General features: G+C 48.8%; 8 non-coding genes across 8 annotated transcripts; all 8 read right to left on the reverse strand.

Moving 5' to 3' along the window:
- Nucleotides 1–4,667: 4,667 nt before the first annotated feature.
- On the reverse strand, nt 4,668–4,749 carry Trnas-uga (transfer RNA serine (anticodon UGA)). The gene has a single exon. It is a non-coding gene; the product is annotated as a tRNA-Ser (tRNA).
- A 75-nt stretch (nt 4,750–4,824) lies between these two features.
- On the reverse strand, nt 4,825–4,906 carry Trnas-uga (transfer RNA serine (anticodon UGA)). The gene has a single exon. It is a non-coding gene; the product is annotated as a tRNA-Ser (tRNA).
- A 5,207-nt stretch (nt 4,907–10,113) lies between these two features.
- Nucleotides 10,114–10,195, reverse strand: Trnas-uga (transfer RNA serine (anticodon UGA)). Its single transcript has one exon. It is a non-coding gene; the product is annotated as a tRNA-Ser (tRNA).
- Nucleotides 10,196–10,270: 75 nt separating this feature from the next.
- On the reverse strand, nt 10,271–10,353 carry Trnas-uga (transfer RNA serine (anticodon UGA)). Its single transcript has one exon. It is a non-coding gene; the product is annotated as a tRNA-Ser (tRNA).
- Nucleotides 10,354–11,234: 881 nt separating this feature from the next.
- On the reverse strand, nt 11,235–11,316 carry Trnas-uga (transfer RNA serine (anticodon UGA)). The gene has a single exon. It is a non-coding gene; the product is annotated as a tRNA-Ser (tRNA).
- Nucleotides 11,317–11,391: 75 nt separating this feature from the next.
- Trnas-uga (transfer RNA serine (anticodon UGA)) lies at nt 11,392–11,473 on the reverse strand. Its single transcript has one exon. It is a non-coding gene; the product is annotated as a tRNA-Ser (tRNA).
- A 75-nt stretch (nt 11,474–11,548) lies between these two features.
- On the reverse strand, nt 11,549–11,630 carry Trnas-uga (transfer RNA serine (anticodon UGA)). Its single transcript has one exon. It is a non-coding gene; the product is annotated as a tRNA-Ser (tRNA).
- Nucleotides 11,631–16,655: 5,025 nt separating this feature from the next.
- On the reverse strand, nt 16,656–16,737 carry Trnas-uga (transfer RNA serine (anticodon UGA)). Its single transcript has one exon. It is a non-coding gene; the product is annotated as a tRNA-Ser (tRNA).
- Nucleotides 16,738–17,826: the final 1,089 nt, after the last annotated feature.

Raw genomic sequence — 17,826 nt, forward strand, 5'->3', positions numbered from 1 at the left:
TGAGCGCCATATACTGTGCAGGCCAGTCAACATAATCAGATGAAAAGGTACTCCTTCTTCGTTGTCTATTGCAAGGTACCTGATACTGTGCGTATCTAGCGGGAAATCTTTTTCCATTGTCCGCTGAAACACATCCCAAAAAAAAGACCCCCTCCCAACAGTGAAGAAAAACGTGATCGATGGTTTCCGGTTGTTTGCAAATAAAACAGTGAGAACCCCAGGGCATATAAAACCCGCGCTCCTCAAGGAAAGTTCTCACAGGTAGCGTCCCGGTATGCAGTTTGAAAAAGAAAGATTTCGCACTTGGCGCTACTTGCATTCTTTTAACTCTTTTCAGGACATTCTGACCCTGGCCTGCACTGTATATGGCTCTGTACAAGGGAATTGGCAACACTATGTCACATATGTCTTTATACAATTTTCACTTTGTAACAGAATACAAATAATCATTGGAAAACCGAACGCACAGAAATCGCACACTTGATACTACTTCCCGAAAGTAACCCTGCACCGTACCCGACATGACATGGGTGCTAATAACATAGTCGGGTAACAGTCGCCCTAATCTTGCCTGGCACACCGTTTGCAGGAATGGGTCGCTTACCTCGCGAAAAAAGAAAAACCTGTTCACTAACTCTTTGAGAAAGATGTGCCAGTCCAAGCCCCCCACACTTTACTCTCCTGAACAAGTTTGTGCGACTGCACCTTTCCCAGGTAGATCCCCACACAAAGATCGCAAAAACCCTATGCAATTTTTGCACATTTACCCTAGAACAGTACATAACTTGCATCACATACCATAATTTAGCCACAAAAAACATGTTACACACGGTAGCCCTCGCAAACATGGAGAGATAATTAGCCCTCCAAGCATTCGCCCTTTTCACGTAAGAGGTCTGCTTGTTGCTGCCAGTAGTCATTATTATTTTTGTAGTACTGAAGTGGCACACCGAGGTACTTCACAGGCATCCTCTGCCACACGACGTTGGCAAAAATGTCCGGCGTCGACGGCCACACTCCGTGCCAAAATCCCAGGCACTTTCCCCAGTTTACCCGACTTCCTGTAACGTCGCTGAAAACTTTGACATCTCTAATGGACTCTTCGATGCTTTCATAATCGATACAACACACTGCAACATCATCTGCATATGCGAGCAATTTAACCTCAGATGATTGTAAACGAAAACCGGTAATAGAATTATTTTCAAGTACTGACAAACATAACGTTTCAATATAAATGCAGAACAGAAGAGGACTTATGGGGCAGCCCTGGCGCACGGAACGCTGGATTTTGATGGGGGCCCCCAATGCCTTGTTAATAATTAGTCTGGTAGAGCAATTCTGATACGCCAGAGCTACACCGTCCATGATGATGGACCCGACATTAATGTGTTCTAATATGGTAAACAAAATTACATGTGCTACACAATCAAATGCCTTCTCCAGGTCCAACTGGAGTACGGTCACACAAGCTTCCAGGGAATCGCAACACTCTAGAACGGACCGCATCTTGTGAACATTCGTAGCTATAGTGCGACCCTTAATTCCACATGTTTGGTGCGGACCGACTATGTCTTTAATAACTGTCTGAAGTCTAGCAGCTAGAACTTTCATTAAAACCTTGTAGTCCACATTTGTGAGTGCTATTGGTCTATATGATGTTACTTGCTTCAGCTTGTCCTGATCCTCTGACTTCGGAATCAGCACCGTGTGGGATTCACTGAACGACGGTGGTAATACCTTTCCTTCGTACGCTTCGTTGAAAACTGCTACGAGCACTTCTGACAATTCCTTTTTAAACCGCTTGTACCACGCAGCGCAAAGCCCATCAGGGCCAGGCGACTTGCCGGGATTCAAGTTATCAATCGCGCGTTCCATTTCAAAAACAGTTATCGGTGCTTCTAATGCAGCTTTCGTTTCATCACTCAGTTGGGGCATGCGTGCTAAAAACTTCGTTTTAAAGCGTTCCAGGTCTACCTGCCTATGTGCAAATAGATTCTCATAGTGCTGAAAGAACACACGTGCTATGCTATCGGTACCTGTAACTTCGTGACCGCTTGCTTCGATCACGTCAATCTGATTGCGTCGTGCGTGCGCATTTTCCAGTGCAAGCGCCCATTTTGTGGGTGTCTCCCCCACAGCAAAGGACTCGGCTCTAGCACGAACAATCGCGCCGCGATAACGCTCCTAGTCATGCAGTTAAAGTTGCTGTTTGATATTCCGTATATCACTTTTGAATGCTCCCGGCTCTTGGCACTCCAGTTCTGTCAACTTTTCCAAGGTTGTTCTTAGTTCTTTTTCTTTCTTTTTTGCTTCATAATTTAGTGTGACGGTACGATCGATGGCTTTCATTTTAATCCGCTGTTTAAACTCTTCCCATCGTTCTGCAAATTTACCTTCTCCTTTCAGAAGAGTTTCTGCGATGCACTCCAACACCTCTGCTACGAAACTTTCATCAGTGGTCAGTTTCGAATTCATTTTCCACAGTTCCCAAGAGAATCTGCAACCTTTTGTCTTTCTTCCTATGTCACATTTAACTAGACAATGATGAGTGAAGGAAATAGGACAGACATTGTAACTGTTGCACATTGGTATTGCTGCAAGCGACACGTAAATGCGATCTAAACGCGGATGGCTGTTTCCCTGAAAGTGCGTGAAACGCACATCTCGCGTCCCCATCATGCAGTCCGCCACGTCCTCCAATTCCCATTCAGTAATTATCTCGGCCAAAATGTCCCGACCTTTATCGCTCTTTAGGCCTAGATTTGACCTATCTCTGGCATTGAGAACACAATTAAAATCACCTAACAGTACCATATGCTTATCAGAAGACATGTGCTCCTTTAACTTTGAGAAAAAAAGCGACCGATCTTGTGACGCATTTGGCGCATAAATACACACCACACGCCATTCAAGTCCACTCAATACAAAATCGCACGAAACTAACCGGCCGGATGAACATGAAAAAATACCTTGCACCGCGAGACCCGATAATTTCTTGACAAACAATACGCAACCCGCCGACGCCCCTATGGCGTGGCTCACTATCGCGTAATACCACGACGTAAACCGCTGCACCATGCTCCGTGTCTCCTCGTCACCATCCACTTTTGTCTCTTGCACTGCTAACACGTCAAGGTCATGGTCCACCAGGAGCCTGAACACTTGGCTCTGCTTTCGCTTGGCGGCCAGACCTCGAACGTTTAGCGTCGCCAATCTAAGCGTCGGGTTGGTAGCCATGGCTGTCTAGTGAAATGAGATTGGGCCCGGAGCATGGTGCTTACCTTTAGCGTCTAGCTCTCCGCTAGACGCCCCTAGGTCCACCCGGTGGACCGGTGCCACTGGAGAGCGGTGGTGGCTTGTTGTCAGTCTTTTTTCCGCTGTATTAATGTTGGGACGTGGCTTGTAGCTGCTGCGCCTGCCCACAGATGTCTTCGAAGGCGGCCCGTCCTCGCTACTTCCTTGGTTCGCTGCGTTGCTGCCTGCAGGCTGTTCAAGAGGACGTTTGACAGAGGCTCCGACGTTGCTGCCCGTTGCGTCGTTCTTTTCCGACGGGTCTTCCACTGTCTGCATTGGCACACATGCATCCGCTGAGTTGCTTGTGCTTTCTTCCTTAGTCTTGTCCGCTGTATCTTCTGCCCCTCCATCGGTAGCCTTGTTATCCACTGGTGCCACCGCCTCGACAGCCGGTGCAAGCGAACAGGCTGCCGCACTTGGGGTTGCCTGGTCTCCTGCCCCTTTTGCCGCGTCCTCGGCCTCGGCCACATCCATCACCAACTGCGCGGCGTCGTCACCCTCGGCCGGCCCGGTCGCAGAAGCGTACGTGCGTATGCACTGGTCTTCCGAGTGACCAAACCTGCGGCATTGCGAGCACCGAGGGACCTTGCACTCCCGACGTACATGACCAGAGCCTTGGCAGCGCAAGCACTGCATTGGGCGGCCAGGCACGACAACAAGTGCCAGTTCACCTGCGACCCTGATTTGGTGTGGGAGGTCTTCCAGCTTCACGCCGCTCTTGAGCTTGAGCAACACGGAGCGGGTAGTCGTCCCCTTGTCGCTGATTCCTTGTACCCGCCATCGCTCTCGGGTGACCTGAACGACCTTTCCAAAGGCCGCCAGCGCCGTTCTTACATCTTCATCAGCCACACCGTGTATTAGCCAATGAAGACGCAGCCGTACCTGCTGGTCTTGGGGGTCAACCACGATGCAGCGCCGCCCCTTTACCTTGAGCTCCTTGACGTCCAGCAGCCGTTTCGTGGCGTCGGCGTTGTTCATGGTCACCGCCCAGACGTGGTTGATCTGGTAAGCCCCAAGCGCAAGCACCTCCGGCAGCAGTCCTGTTGGGCCGAGAGCGTCCCGAAAATCCTCAGCTCTGTAGGGTCTGGCTCGCACGTCACCGTGCAAAAATACGGTGTTCAACACCACGCGTCCTTTTGGCAGGGAGGCAAAATAATCTGATAGCCTGTGTCGTCTTCACAGTTCACCCTGTTTCCGCGGCCGACTAGGGCCGCTGTCGCCGCTCCATTGGAGCCCATGACTCTGCTGACCGCTCAGCTCGGCTGCCGGAAGCAGAATGACTCGGCCACGACTGCAAGAACAAAAGGCGCTTTCTCTCCGCGGCTAAGATTCCTGATTATGACGAAGCAAAACAAAATAAAAATAATGCACGCAGCCGGCAGGATTCGAACCTGCGCGGGTACAACCCAATAGATTTCAAGTCTATCGCCTTAACCACTCGGCCACGACTGCAAGAACAGAAGGCGCTTTCTCTCCGCTGCTCAGATTCCTGATTAAGGCGAAGCAAAACAAAAGAAAAATAATGCACGCAGCCGGCAGGATTCGAACCTGCGCGGGTACAACCCAATAGATTTCAAGTCTATCGCCTTAACCACTCGGCCACGACTGCAAGAAATGAGGCCGCTTTCTCTCCGCTGCTCAGATTCCTGATTAAGGCGAAGCAAAACAAAGAAAAACAATGCACGCAGCCGCAGGATTCGAACCTGCGCGGGTACAATAGATTTCAAGTCTATCGCCTGAACCACTCGGCCACGACTGCTTTTTTTTTTCTTTATTACCATCTTGGTACAAAACACAAAGTAACACACACACATCACTTACAACACTTACATGTAAAAGATGCGAGCAGTGGTCTGCCCTGTTCACACCACATGATTAAAATCGTTTCAGCTGAACAAGGTCATCCATTATTCGGAGCTACTCTGGTTGTTCCTTTTGGGCCTTAAACACATCTCTTATATAAGATATGCTCTCTACAAAGTAATCACGTATGGAGAGAACCGTCTCATCTGCATGTCTGAATGCCATTCGGTTTTTCCATATACTGTGTAGGCTGACAAGCATAAACATGTCCCAAGGTACTTCGTCTACGCCATCTACCGGTAGAAATCGTATACCATAAGGCGATATCGGTAGCGGCTTTTTTAAAGTTCGTTGCAACACGTCCCAGTGAAATACAGAGTCTGTGCAGTGAAGAAACATGTGGTCTATTGTCTCTGGTTTTCGGCAGATTAGGCAGTTTATGGACCAAGGGACAAATATTCCTTTTTCTTGAAGCCATGGCTTCACGGGCAGTGTGCCAGTGTGCAGCTGAAAGAAGAATGTTTTCATCGAGGGCCGCACCGACATTTTCTTAACTCTCTTCAGGACATTTTTTTCCGAGCCGACACAGTATATGGAACGGTACACAGGTACAGGCAACATAGTGTCAATGAGATCTTTATAAAGCTGTTTCCTTCTAACATCAGCAAGATACTGCGCAGAAAAACGAACTTTCAAACACTGAAATGCGCGCATAACTTCCCAAAGAAAGCCGCGCACCCGCACGTGTTTCACAGGGCTGGATGATACAACATATTCAGGCAGTGCTCCTTTGAAACAAATTTGCATTACCCTCCGCAAGAACGCGTCTTTTTGGTCTCGGAGGAACAGAAATCTGGCCACGAGTTGCCTGATAAACAAATGAGCCAAACCTAGGCCCCCTTTTCCCGCAGATAGAAAGAGATTTTGCGACTTGTCCTCTCCCAACTCGACCCCCAAATGAACACTGCGAAGACTCGATGCAATCTCTGGACGCTGGTCTGTGACATGCAAAACGCCTGAAGCACGTACCACACCTTTGCCACCAGAAAAAGGTTGCATACTGTGGCCCGCGCAAAAATTGAGTGATCACGCCCACCCCATTTCTGCGTACTTTCTCGCGTGCGCTCAATTTCCGTTTCCCAATATTTGCCGGTTCTCGATAGTGGTCTAGCGGTACTCCCAAGTATTTGACAGGTGACGTTATCCACTGAACACTCTCGAACATAACAGGTGCGTAATCCCAATTGCCGTGCCAGAAGCCAAAGCACTTTTCCCAGTTTATCACGCTTCCGGAGGCTTTGCAAAACCTAGCCGCGTCTCTCACCGCTTCAGCTATACTGTCTTTATCTTCACAGAAAATAGCGATATCATCCGCATACGATAGAACTTTAACTTCGGTGGACAACATCGTGAAGCCTCGCACTTTTTCGTTTGACATAATTTCAGGCAAAAAGGTTCCAGATACAGTGCAAACAACAATGGAGACAATGGGCACCCTTGTCTCACTGAAGAACGAACAGCGATACTTTCACTCATTTGCTTATTAACAATGATGTTTGCCGTACAACCAGCATATGCCATTTTGACACCTTCCAAGAGCACTCGGCCAACATTCACGTGTTCAAGGATAGAAAACAGGATATGATGGTTGACTCGGTCAAAGGCCTTTTCCATGTCTAGTTGCAACATTGCTACGCGTTTATCAAATGCATCGCCGCACTCCAATATACTCCGTGCTACATGAATATTTGTCTGTATCGTGCGTCCTTTAATCCCGCACGTTTGGTGTGGGCCGACGATAGCTTTTATTACATTCTGCAACCTTCTGCCTAGAACCTTCATGAAAATCTTATAGTCCACATTCGTGAGACTTATGGGCCGATAAGCTTTGACTGACAATCTCTTTACTGGGTCGTCACTCTTCGGAACCAAGACGATGTGAGTTCTTCGAAAAGACGGAGGCATTATCTGTTTTTCGTACGTTGCTTGAATTACGTTGTGTAGAATATACACTATGTCGCCTTTGAACGCTTTGTAAAAAGCTGCGCCCAGCCCGTCCGGTCCAGGTGATTTGCCAGAGCTTAACTCGTCGATTGCACGCTCCACTTCCGCTGCACTAATCGGCTCCTCGAGCCCAAGCTTGACTTCATCATCTAAGATAGGCATCAGTGCCAAAAATTCCGCCGCAAGGCCCTCTTTTACGTTTGACTCGTGACCCAGTAGTCCTTCGTAGTAATCAACAAACGCTCTCTGAATAGTGTTGGAATCATAAGCAATTTCGCCCTTGTATTCTATCCCTTTTATCTCGTTGTTGACTGCATATCGCTTTTCGTCACAGAGGGACCGTTTTGTCGGCATCTCGCCCAACCACAACCGTTCTGTACGTGCTCGTATGACTGCTCCTTTGTATTTTCCTCTGTCCAACAGTTCTAATTTATTTTTTGTTTCTCTTATTTCTTTTGCAAACTGGCCCGGCTGCGCACTTTCCAAACTGAGAAGCAAATTTAAGCGGCTATGAAGTTCTTTTTCGTCTGCCTTCTCCCTTTGGCGTAGCACACTCGCTCTTTCTATAGCGCTCATTTTTATTTCCTCTTTAAAATGTTCCCAGTTTGCAATAATGTCTCCGTGCTCATCCGTTTGTAAAAAGTCCATTTTTTCTTTTACTGTACGCACAAAAATTTCATCCTCAAGAAGCTTTACATTGAATTTCCAAAGATTCCAGTTGAACTTCGACCTTTTGGTCTTCGTTCCCAGTGTAAACATTACCATGCAATGATCGCTAAACGCAACGTTTTTAACCAGGTGGTCATTGCACAGTGGGACCACGCAAGCTGACACATAAGCTCTGTCCAGTCTTGCATGACTTGCTCGTTGGAAATGCGTAAATTGCGGACGGGCTCCTTCTGACAGTGCACTCCCAACGTCTTCCAAGTTGTAGTCTTGGACAATTGCTCTCAGTAGTAACGAGCTTTGGCTTCTAATGGTCGCGTTCGTAACTCTGTCCTCGGGCATGCAAACGCAGTTAAAGTCTCCCATAAGGATAATATATCTAGGAGACTTCAGATAGGGCTGCAACATTTCGAAGAATGCTTTGCGCTCAATTTCCTTATTTGGCGCGTACACACACACTACGCGCCACTGTACATCAAGATAGGAAAAATCAAACATGACGAAACGCCCTGTGTTGCAAACTGTAACACATTCTTCAATAACACCTAAAGAATTCCGGATTAAAATGGCACATCCTCCCGATGTACCAACAGAATGACACACACATACATTGTACCGGCTTCTAAAGGGCTCAACCATGCGGTTCGTCTGATCTTCACTAGCCACCTTTGTCTCCTGCACTGCCACTACGTCCACATCATTCTCGAGCAGCAAGCGACTTAATTGGTACTGACGTCGCCTCGCTGCCAGTCCCCTTACATTAATCGTGGCAAATCTAAGTGCTGCTTTTGTTTTGACCGCCATGTGCGCGACAAATTAAAAGGACGGAACCGCTTCGTGCTCACCTTCAGCCGCAAAACATCGAAAAGAGGAGTACAGCAATTGTGTCCTTTCAAGAGTTCTCGAGCACACCCAAGAGATGGGCGGGCCCTCCGCAGCACGCAGTGTCAGCGCGCCGCACTTGATAGCTCCTTCGTGCGTCTCCTCCCGTCCTTTGCCAAGCCAGAAGAGAGCCATGACTTCTACGTCGGTGTAGTCGTCGCCGGCCTTTTGTCCGGCGGGATGTTGGGTTTAGGACGAAACGTCGGCCGGCGCTGTCCTGCCGATTTGGAAGGTGGTTCATCGATGCTTGTAGGAGGACCTTGAGCCTCTTCGACGCAGGCCTTGTCGTGAGTCCTCTTTGCTGCCGCACTGCTAATGCTTGGTTGGACGACGTCCATGCCATCTTCGTCCTCTATTGGTTTTACACCTTCAGTAGAAGCACTTTGGCTTCCTTTTCCTTCCGCAGCATCAACATTCAGGTCTTCAACAGCCTGAAGAGGCACAGCGGTCTTGTCCTCGGTCTGTGTCGTTGCCCCGCCTCCACTAATAACGTTAGGCGTAGAAGCTGGCGACGGCACGTTCTTTTCTGCTGTTCTCGCTGCCTCCTCGGCTTCATCCGCATCCATGACAAGTTCGGAATGGTCCTCTCTTCTCATGGGCCCTGTGACATTTGCGTACGTTTTGACGCACTGCGACTCATCGTGGCCGAAGCGGCGACACTGACTGCAACGGGGTACTTTACATTACCGTCGAACGTGTCCTGAGGTATGGCACCTAAGGCAAAGTGGGGCTCTTCCAGGAACAACAACGAGGGCCTGTTCTCCAGCAATGCGTAGCTGGTGCGGCAGGTCCTCAACTGTAACACCCGGCTTCAACTTCAAGGAGACAGAACGCGTTGACGAACCTTTGTCCATGACTCCCTGAACGCGCCAACGTTCCTTGGCGACTTCCGTCACGGTGCCGTACGGTGCAAGCGCTGTTCGCACGTCTTCATCCTGCACATTGTACAGAATCCAGTGGATCTTCATCCTCACGTCCTGGTCACCGGGATCAATAACAACGCACCGACGTTCTTTCAATTTCATTTCACGGGTGGAGAGCAGCTTACTTCATTCCTTCGGCACTCTTGAACGTGATAGCCCAAATGTGGTTCATTTGGTACGCCCCCAAGGCGATAACCTCGGGGAGCAGTGCCAAACCGACCAGTGCGTCGCGAAAATCCTCGACCTTGTGGGGCCTTGCTCTGACGTCGGCGTGCAAAAACAGCGTATTTAACACAATTCGACCTGTTGGTAGCCGCGGCAAAATAAATTCGTAGTCCTGATCACTTGAGCCAGTAAACCTGTTTCCGCGGCCAAGCTGGGCCGCTGATACCGCTCCGTTGGAGCACATGATTTCACGCCCGTCACGCTCGGTGGCCGGAAGTAGAATCCCGGCCACGACTGCAAGAACAAAAGGCGCTTTCTCTCCGCGGCTCATATTCCTGATTAAGGCGAAGCAAAACAAAAGAAAAATAATGCACGCAGTCGGCAGGATTCGAACCTGCGCGGGTACCACCCAACAGATTTCAAGTCTATCCCCTTAACCACTCGGCCACGACAGCAAGAACAAAAGGCACTTTCTCTCCGCGGCTAAGATTCCTGATTATGACGAAGCAAAACAAAAGAAAAATAATGCACGCAGTCGGCAGGATTCGAACCTTGCGCGGGTACCACCCAATAGATTTCAAGTCTATCGACTTAACCAATCGGCCACGACTGCAATTTTTTTTATTGCCGGTCTTTGACAATGTACAGAACACTCAGTATAGAAACAGACATCACAAAAATAACACCTACAGAACATACAGAAAAACATGTAAGCCATCAGCCCAACATGGACTGGCGTTGTCAAACTAAAATTCGTTTTAAAGCTGTCAGAGGTTCTATCGTCGACAGCCAATCGGGTACACAATCTTGTATTTTCTTAATTTCAATGAAACGAGACATACTTTCTCGAAAATAACTACGAGCAGGCCTAGCATCTGGGTCGCAATGGTACCCAGCCATTCGTGCCCGCCATAAACAGTGGAGGCCATTGAGCATAATTAGGTCGTATGGAACCCCGTCCTCACTCTCAATCGGTAAGTACCTGATCCCATGCGGATTCAACGGAAACTCCTTCTTGATTGTCCGTTTTAGGACGTCCCAGAAGTAGACACCTTCCCAGCAATCCAAGAACACATGATCTACAGTTTCAGGTTGCTTGCAAATCAAGCAGTGTGGGCCCCATGGTACAAGGAAGCCGCGTTCTTCCATGAATGTCTTCACTGACAGCGTTCCTGTGTGTAGCCTAAAAAAGAATGTTTTTGTCCCAGTAGGCACCTCCATTCTTTTCACCCGTTTAAGGACATCCTGTCCTGGTCCTCCACTGTATATCGCTCTGTACAATGGCACTGGAAATACAATATCGCACACATCTTTATATAATGTCTTTCTTTTCACGCCGGATAAATAATCGAAAGAAAAACGCACTGAAAGAAAGCGCACACTATCGACTACTTCTTTAAGATACTCGGCCACGACTGCAAGAACAGAAGGCGCTTTCTCTCCGCATCTCAGATTCCTGATTAAGGCGAAGCAAAGCAAAAGAAAAACAACGCACGCAGTCGGCAGGATTCGAACCTGCGCGGGTACCACCCAATAGATTTCAAGTCTTTCGCCTTAACCACTCGGCCACGACTGCAAGAACAGAAGGCGCTTTCTCTCCGCATCTCAGATTCCTGATTAAGGCGAAGCAAAGCAAAAGAAAAACAACGCACGCAGTCGGCAGGATTCGAACCTGCGCGGGTACCACCCAATAGATTTCAAGTCTATCGCCTTAACCACTCGGCCACGACTGCAAGAACAGAAGGCGCTTTCTCTCCGCTGCTCAGATTCCTGATTAAGGCGAAGCAAAACAAAAGAAAAACAACGCACGCAGTCGGCAGGATTCGAACCTGCGCGGGTACAACCCAATAGATTTCAAGTCTATCGCCTTAACCACTCGGCCACGACTGCTTTTTTTTTCTTTATTGCCGTCGTCGACGTACAAAATCAAGGGTTACAAATGATAAAACGTGCCAGCCACACTTTGGCCAACACAGCACTAAAATCTTTTCAGTGACACCAGTTCATCGAGTACATACATCCATTGTGGTGGATCAGGCAGTGATTTGTAAGCGTCTCTCACGTAAACAACACTCTCAATGAAGTGTTCTCGCACCGGTATTACAACCAAGTCTGCATGTTCAAATTGCATGCGAGTTTTCCACATAGCGTGGAGGCCCAGGACCATAATGAGGTCGTACGGTACTTGCTCTGAGGTATCTATAGGCAAAAAGCGTATCCCATACGGGTCCAGGGGTAACTGCTTCTTCAGCGTTCTCTGCAGAACGTCCCAGTGAAAGATCGGGTCCCAGCAGTCTAGGAAAACATGTTCCACTGTTTCTGGTTTTTTACATAAAAAGCAGTTGGTGTTCCAGGGGATGAAAATACCCTTGCTATGAAGCCAGGTCTTAACGGGAAGTGTGTTTGAATGTAATTGGAAGAAGAAGGACTTAGTTGATGGCCGTACTGGCATTTTCTTCACTCTTTTTAGCACGTCCTGTCCGGGGCCTCCACGGTGTGGCGAGCGGTACAAAGGTACGGGGAGCATCGTGTCCACAAGGTCTCTGTACAATTTTTTCTTTGTAACGGTGGACAGATACTGCTGTGAGAAACGCACATTTAACCTCCTATATGACATCACCACTTCACGCAGGTATCCTTTCACAGTTCCCGGCATGTTCTGAGCCGACGAAACAACGAATCCCGGAAGAAGTCTGCCCAGCCGTACTTGTACTATTGTTCGAAGAAAGATCATTTTGATCCCGCAGAAACACAAAGCGTGACATAATTTGTCGCAAAAACAAGTGAACCAGACCAAGCCCACCTTTCTTGACAGGGAGAAACAAGTTTGTTCGACTCGTCCTCTCCCAGGTAGAGGCCGAAATGAAAGTAGCGAAAATGCGGTGAATTTTTTGTACGCTTACCCGCGCAGCACACAACACATTCATAACATACCATATCTTAGAAACTAAAAAGAGGTTGCAAACAGTGGCTCTAGAAAACATTGACAATTGCTTTCCTCTCCAACCGTCAGCCTTTTCCTTCGCTCTCGAAGCTTGGTCGAGCCAGTACGGTTCGGCCTCACGGTAACTTCCGAGAGGCACCCCAGGTACGGTGTAGGCAACTTTGACCAATTCAATCGAGAAAAGGTCTCCGGCGTGTCTTCCAACTCCCATGCCAGAAGCCATAACTTTTATCCCAATTTATCTGGGCTCCAGCTGAAACGCAAAATTTTTCGACTTCAGTTGTTGCCTCTTTAATGCTGGCTTTATTTGTACAGAGAATCACGATGTCGTCTGCATACGCCAATATTTTAACGTGTGCTGCCTGTAGTCGATAGCCTGCTATGCGGTCGTTGTTTTTAATGGCCAAACAGAGTGGCTCGAGATAAGCAGCAAACAGAAGGGGCGAAAGCGGGCATCCTTGACGCACCGACGAGAGCACACGAAAGCTATCGGTGAGCTCCCCATTAACAATGATTCGCGTTGAGCAGTCTTTGTACGCCATCGTTACGCCTTCCGTTATGACACTGCCAACATTCGTATGTTCGAGTATGCATAGTAGAGCCTTGTGCGAGACGAGGTGGAAGGCTTTCGCCAAATCTATCTGCATCATCGCGACGTAATCGCCAATCGCGTCGCAACACTCTAGCACACTTCGAACCACGTGTACATTTGTTGTAATACTGCGGCCTTTAATGCCACAAGTCTGGTGAGGCCCTACCAATGTTTTGATGACACTTTGCAGTCGTTTCGCTAAAACTTTCGTGAATATTTTATAGTCAACGTTGGCTAGAGTTATCGGGCGATATGAGCCTGGCAACAAACGTTTCTTTTCGTCATCACTCTTCCGGATTAGCACGATATGCGAGGTTGTGAAAGACAAGGGCAATCTTTTTCGGTCATACGCTTCGCTGATAACTAGATGGAGGACATGAGCCAGCGCTGACTTAAACGTTTTATAGAAAGTAGCCCCTAAGCCATCAGGCCCAGGTGCTTTACCGGGCGCCAACTCGTCTATTGCGCACTCTATCTCACTCAGGGTAATGGGATGTTCTAGCCGTGCCTTAACTTCTTCATCAAGCTTTGGCATCAATGAAAGGAATTCCGTCTGGTAGCCACCTTTAGGTTCGCGTGGTTGACCTAAGAAGGCTTTGAAGTGATCGACGATCCCTTGTTTGATGTCGTTTTTGTCGGACGTGATGTCATTGCCTTTAGCTAGCTGGCGGATTTCCTTCCGACATGCGTACCTTTTCTCGTCTGAGAGAGCTCGTTTTGTTGGCGCTTCTCCCGCCCACAGCTTCTTAGACCTTGATCGCACAACGGCGGCTTTGTATTTCTCAGAGTCTATCCTTTCGAGTTCGGCTTTCACTTCCTTTATTTCGTTAACATACACACCAGGCTGGACACTTTCCATGCTGATGAAAAATTGCAGTTGCTGGCGAAGGTTCGGTTCTGCCTGTTTCAGGTTATGCCGAAGGACACTGCTGCTTTCAATAGCCATTGTTTTTACTTTCTGTTTAAATTCTTCCCATTTAATGGCGAAGCTTGCTAATTCGACTGAAATCAGGCTTTCTAGTTCCTTCGCAACAGCATCAACGAAAGCATCGTCATCCAGCAACTGCGCGTTCAATTTCCAGAGGTCCCAGTTAAAGGTGTGTTTGATCTGTCTTTTCCCAAAGGTGGCAGCTACCAAGCAGTGATCGCTATATGCAATGGGTTGCACATCATATTCCCTACACAAGGGCAACAATTCGGCTGACACATATAATCTATCTAGCCGAGCGTGGCTATCACGCTGGAAGTGCGTAAACTGTGGGTGGGTACCGCTGGCGAAGACACTACCGATATCTTCCAAGTCGTAATCATGCACCACTGCATTTAGCAATTCAGCACTCTTATCGCGAACGCGTGAAACTTTTGCGCGATCGTCAGCAGTGCATACACAGTTAAAATCGCCCAGCAGTATTACCACCTTGTCACATTTTACGTACTCTTCAAGACGCTCAAAGAAGGATCGCCGGTCTGTTTTAATATTCGGTGCGTAGACACAAATAACACGGAAATCCTTATCGCAAAAACAAAATTCAGTCACTAAAAGGCGCCCACTTTTACACGAAAACACTGACTGCACACAAATGCCAAAGTTTCTTCGTATGAATACAGCGCAACCACCTGATCCACCAACAGCGTGAGAAACACACACGTCAAAGTGCGCACGAAAATTGGACACCATTCTGTCGGTTAGTTCTTGGCTCTCTATTTTCGTTTCTTGGATTCCCACAAGATGCAAGTCATTATCTAAGAGTAGCCGGCTTAGCTGACATTGCCGCCTTCTTGCACCGAGCCCTCGTACATTTAACGTGGCTACACGTAGCGCTCCTTCGATATTAGCTGCCATGACTACACGGTAGAATGGTGCCCACCACAGTTACGCAAGGACGAGTATTCATAATGACGTGCCGATAACCGCGTCGAATGCCACAAAAGGGAACACAACCCGACCTCTCGAAAGCAACACTCACATGGAACTTGGGCCCTCGTTCCTGACACATATCCAAAAGAATTGCGCTCAGGGTGACGGCCATTGCACTCACCAACCCCCAACCTGCCTCAAGCTAAGCACAGTACAGAACTACGGAGGCGGTTTACCCGCCTGCCGTGAATCGGCCGTAATGTTCGGCCGCAGCTTCAAGGTTGGTCTCCTCATACCTGGCGTTTTGGGCGGTGGCTCGTCTCCGCCGCTGCTGTCCTGCAACGTAGCCAGGCTATTGGTCTGGTCGCGCGGGCGTTTCCCCGCCTGCAAGTTAGCAAGCCCGGTATGGGTGTCCATGTCTTCCTGTTCAGGGGCGGTGGAGGCCGCTCCCGGCATCAGGTGGGCTCTCTTCTCACGGTTCGGCATGGCTACTGTGCCCTCTACTTGCTCTTGTTGTTCAGTGGCGACGGCTTCATTGACATTTGCCCCTGTTGCTGAAGTCGTACCTCCGTCTTTGCCGCCTCGCCAGCTGCTTCCTTAGTCGTGGACGATGTGTCTTCCATGTCCGCCTCGTCCATGAGTAGGGCGGAGTTGTCGTCGTTGCTCACGGGTCCGGTCACGCTAGCGTACGTCCGCTCGCACTGACTCTCTTCGTGACCGAAGCGTCGGCACGCACCACACCGCGGTATGCGGCAGTCGCGACGAATATGGCCCGTTCCGCGGCAGCGTAGGCAGAGAGGGGCCCTGCGCGGCACAACCACGAGAGCCAGCTCGCCGGCGACGCTCACCTGATGTGGGAGATCGTCCAGCATTACGCCCGGCTTCAACTTCAGCGTAACCAGTCTTGTGGTAGAGTTCTTATCGGCCACGCCATACACCCGCCACCACTCGCGGGCGACGTCCGTGACCTTTCCAAACGGCGCGAAGGCAAGACGCACGTCCTCGTCAGGAACGGTGTGCAGCAGCCAATGCACATTCAAGCGCACATCCTGGTTGGCGGGGTCAATGACGAGGCATCGGCCCTTTTTGACCTGCAGCTCACCAACGCTGACTATCTTCATCACGGCTTCGTTGTCCTTGAAGGTCACAGCCCAAACGTGGCTCATACGGTAGGCCCCGAGAGCCACCACTTCCGGCAGGAGCGATAACGGGGCGAGCGCATCGCGGAAATCTTCCACCCGGTATCGGCGGGCCCTGATGTCACAATGTAAAAAAACTGTGTTAATAACAAAACGCCCTGTTGGCAAACTCGGCAAAACAACTTGATACTCGTCAGCAGGCAAAATCCTGTTACCGCGGCCGCTCTGGGCCAGCTGAAGCCGCTCCTACGGAGCCCGTCATCATGCGTCCGTCACACTCGGTGGCCCTAAGCAGAATCTGGCCACGACTGCAAGAACAAAAGGAGCTTTCTCTCCGCTGCTCAGATTCCTGATTATGGCGAAACAAAAGAAAAACAATGCATGCAGCCGGCAAGATTCGAACCTGCGCGGGTACAACCCAATAGATTTCAAGTCTATCGCCTTAACCACTCGGCCACGACTGCATTTTTTTTTCTTTATTGCCGTTCTTTGACAAAGATAGAAACACACATACACATGAAGCGAATATGATATTACAATGCTCTGGTGGTATAAACGCCTGCCGTCAATTGGCTGGCGCACTATGTTAAAAACGCTTTAGACAGACGAGTACATCTAACAAAGTTGCCCATTCAGGCTTAGCTAGTCGTGCATTGCAAGCCTCGCGCAAGAACAAAATACTTTCAATAAAATGCTCCCTAGCTGAGCGAATAACCAGACGTTCATGCCTGACATCCATGCGCGTTTTCCACAGGCTGTGTAGAGTCAGCGCCATAAACATGTCATAAGGAACACCATCTTCACTCGCAATTGGAAGGAAACGGATGCCGTACGGTGTGACAGGTAAATCCTTTTTCAGTGTACGTTGCATAATGTCCCACAGGAAAAGTGCGTCCGAGCAATCCAAGAAAATGTGTTCTATTGTCTCGGGTTTCCTACACAAGATGCAGTTTATGGACCACGCCACAAAAAGGCCTTTTTGTTGTAGCCAAGGTTTGACGGGAAGAGTTCCAGTATGCAGTTGGAAGAAGAAAGTTTTGACCCCAGACCAGCACTGGCATCCGTTTCACTCGCTTCAATACGTCCACTCCTGTGGTCGCTGAATACATAGAACGGTACAAAGGAACTGGCATGCAAATATCTACTAGATCCTTGTACAATTTTTTCCTTCCAACAATAGCAAGATAATCAAATGAAAAGCGAGCACACAAGAATTCCACGGACCAAGCTACCTCCCGTAAAAAGCCGCGGAGACTTGCACCATTTGCCGATCTTGAGGATACGATAAACTGAGGTAACACATCTCGTAAACGTACTTGGCACACTGTTCGCAAAAAGGGATCCTTCTGATCTCGCAGGAAAATAAATCTCGAGACAACTTGCCTCAAAAACAAATGCACCAACCCAAGGCCCCCAGACTTCACCGATCGAAATAAATTCGTGCGACTGGTTCTCTCCCATGTGGATCCCCATATAAAAACAGCACATGCTCTGTGTATCTTTTGGATGCTCATTCTTGACACGCACAGTGCTTGCAGCACATACCAGATTTT

This window comes from Dermacentor silvarum, chromosome 1 (genome assembly GCF_013339745.2).
Source record: "Dermacentor silvarum isolate Dsil-2018 chromosome 1, BIME_Dsil_1.4, whole genome shotgun sequence".
NCBI lineage: Eukaryota > Metazoa > Arthropoda > Arachnida > Ixodida > Ixodidae > Dermacentor > Dermacentor silvarum.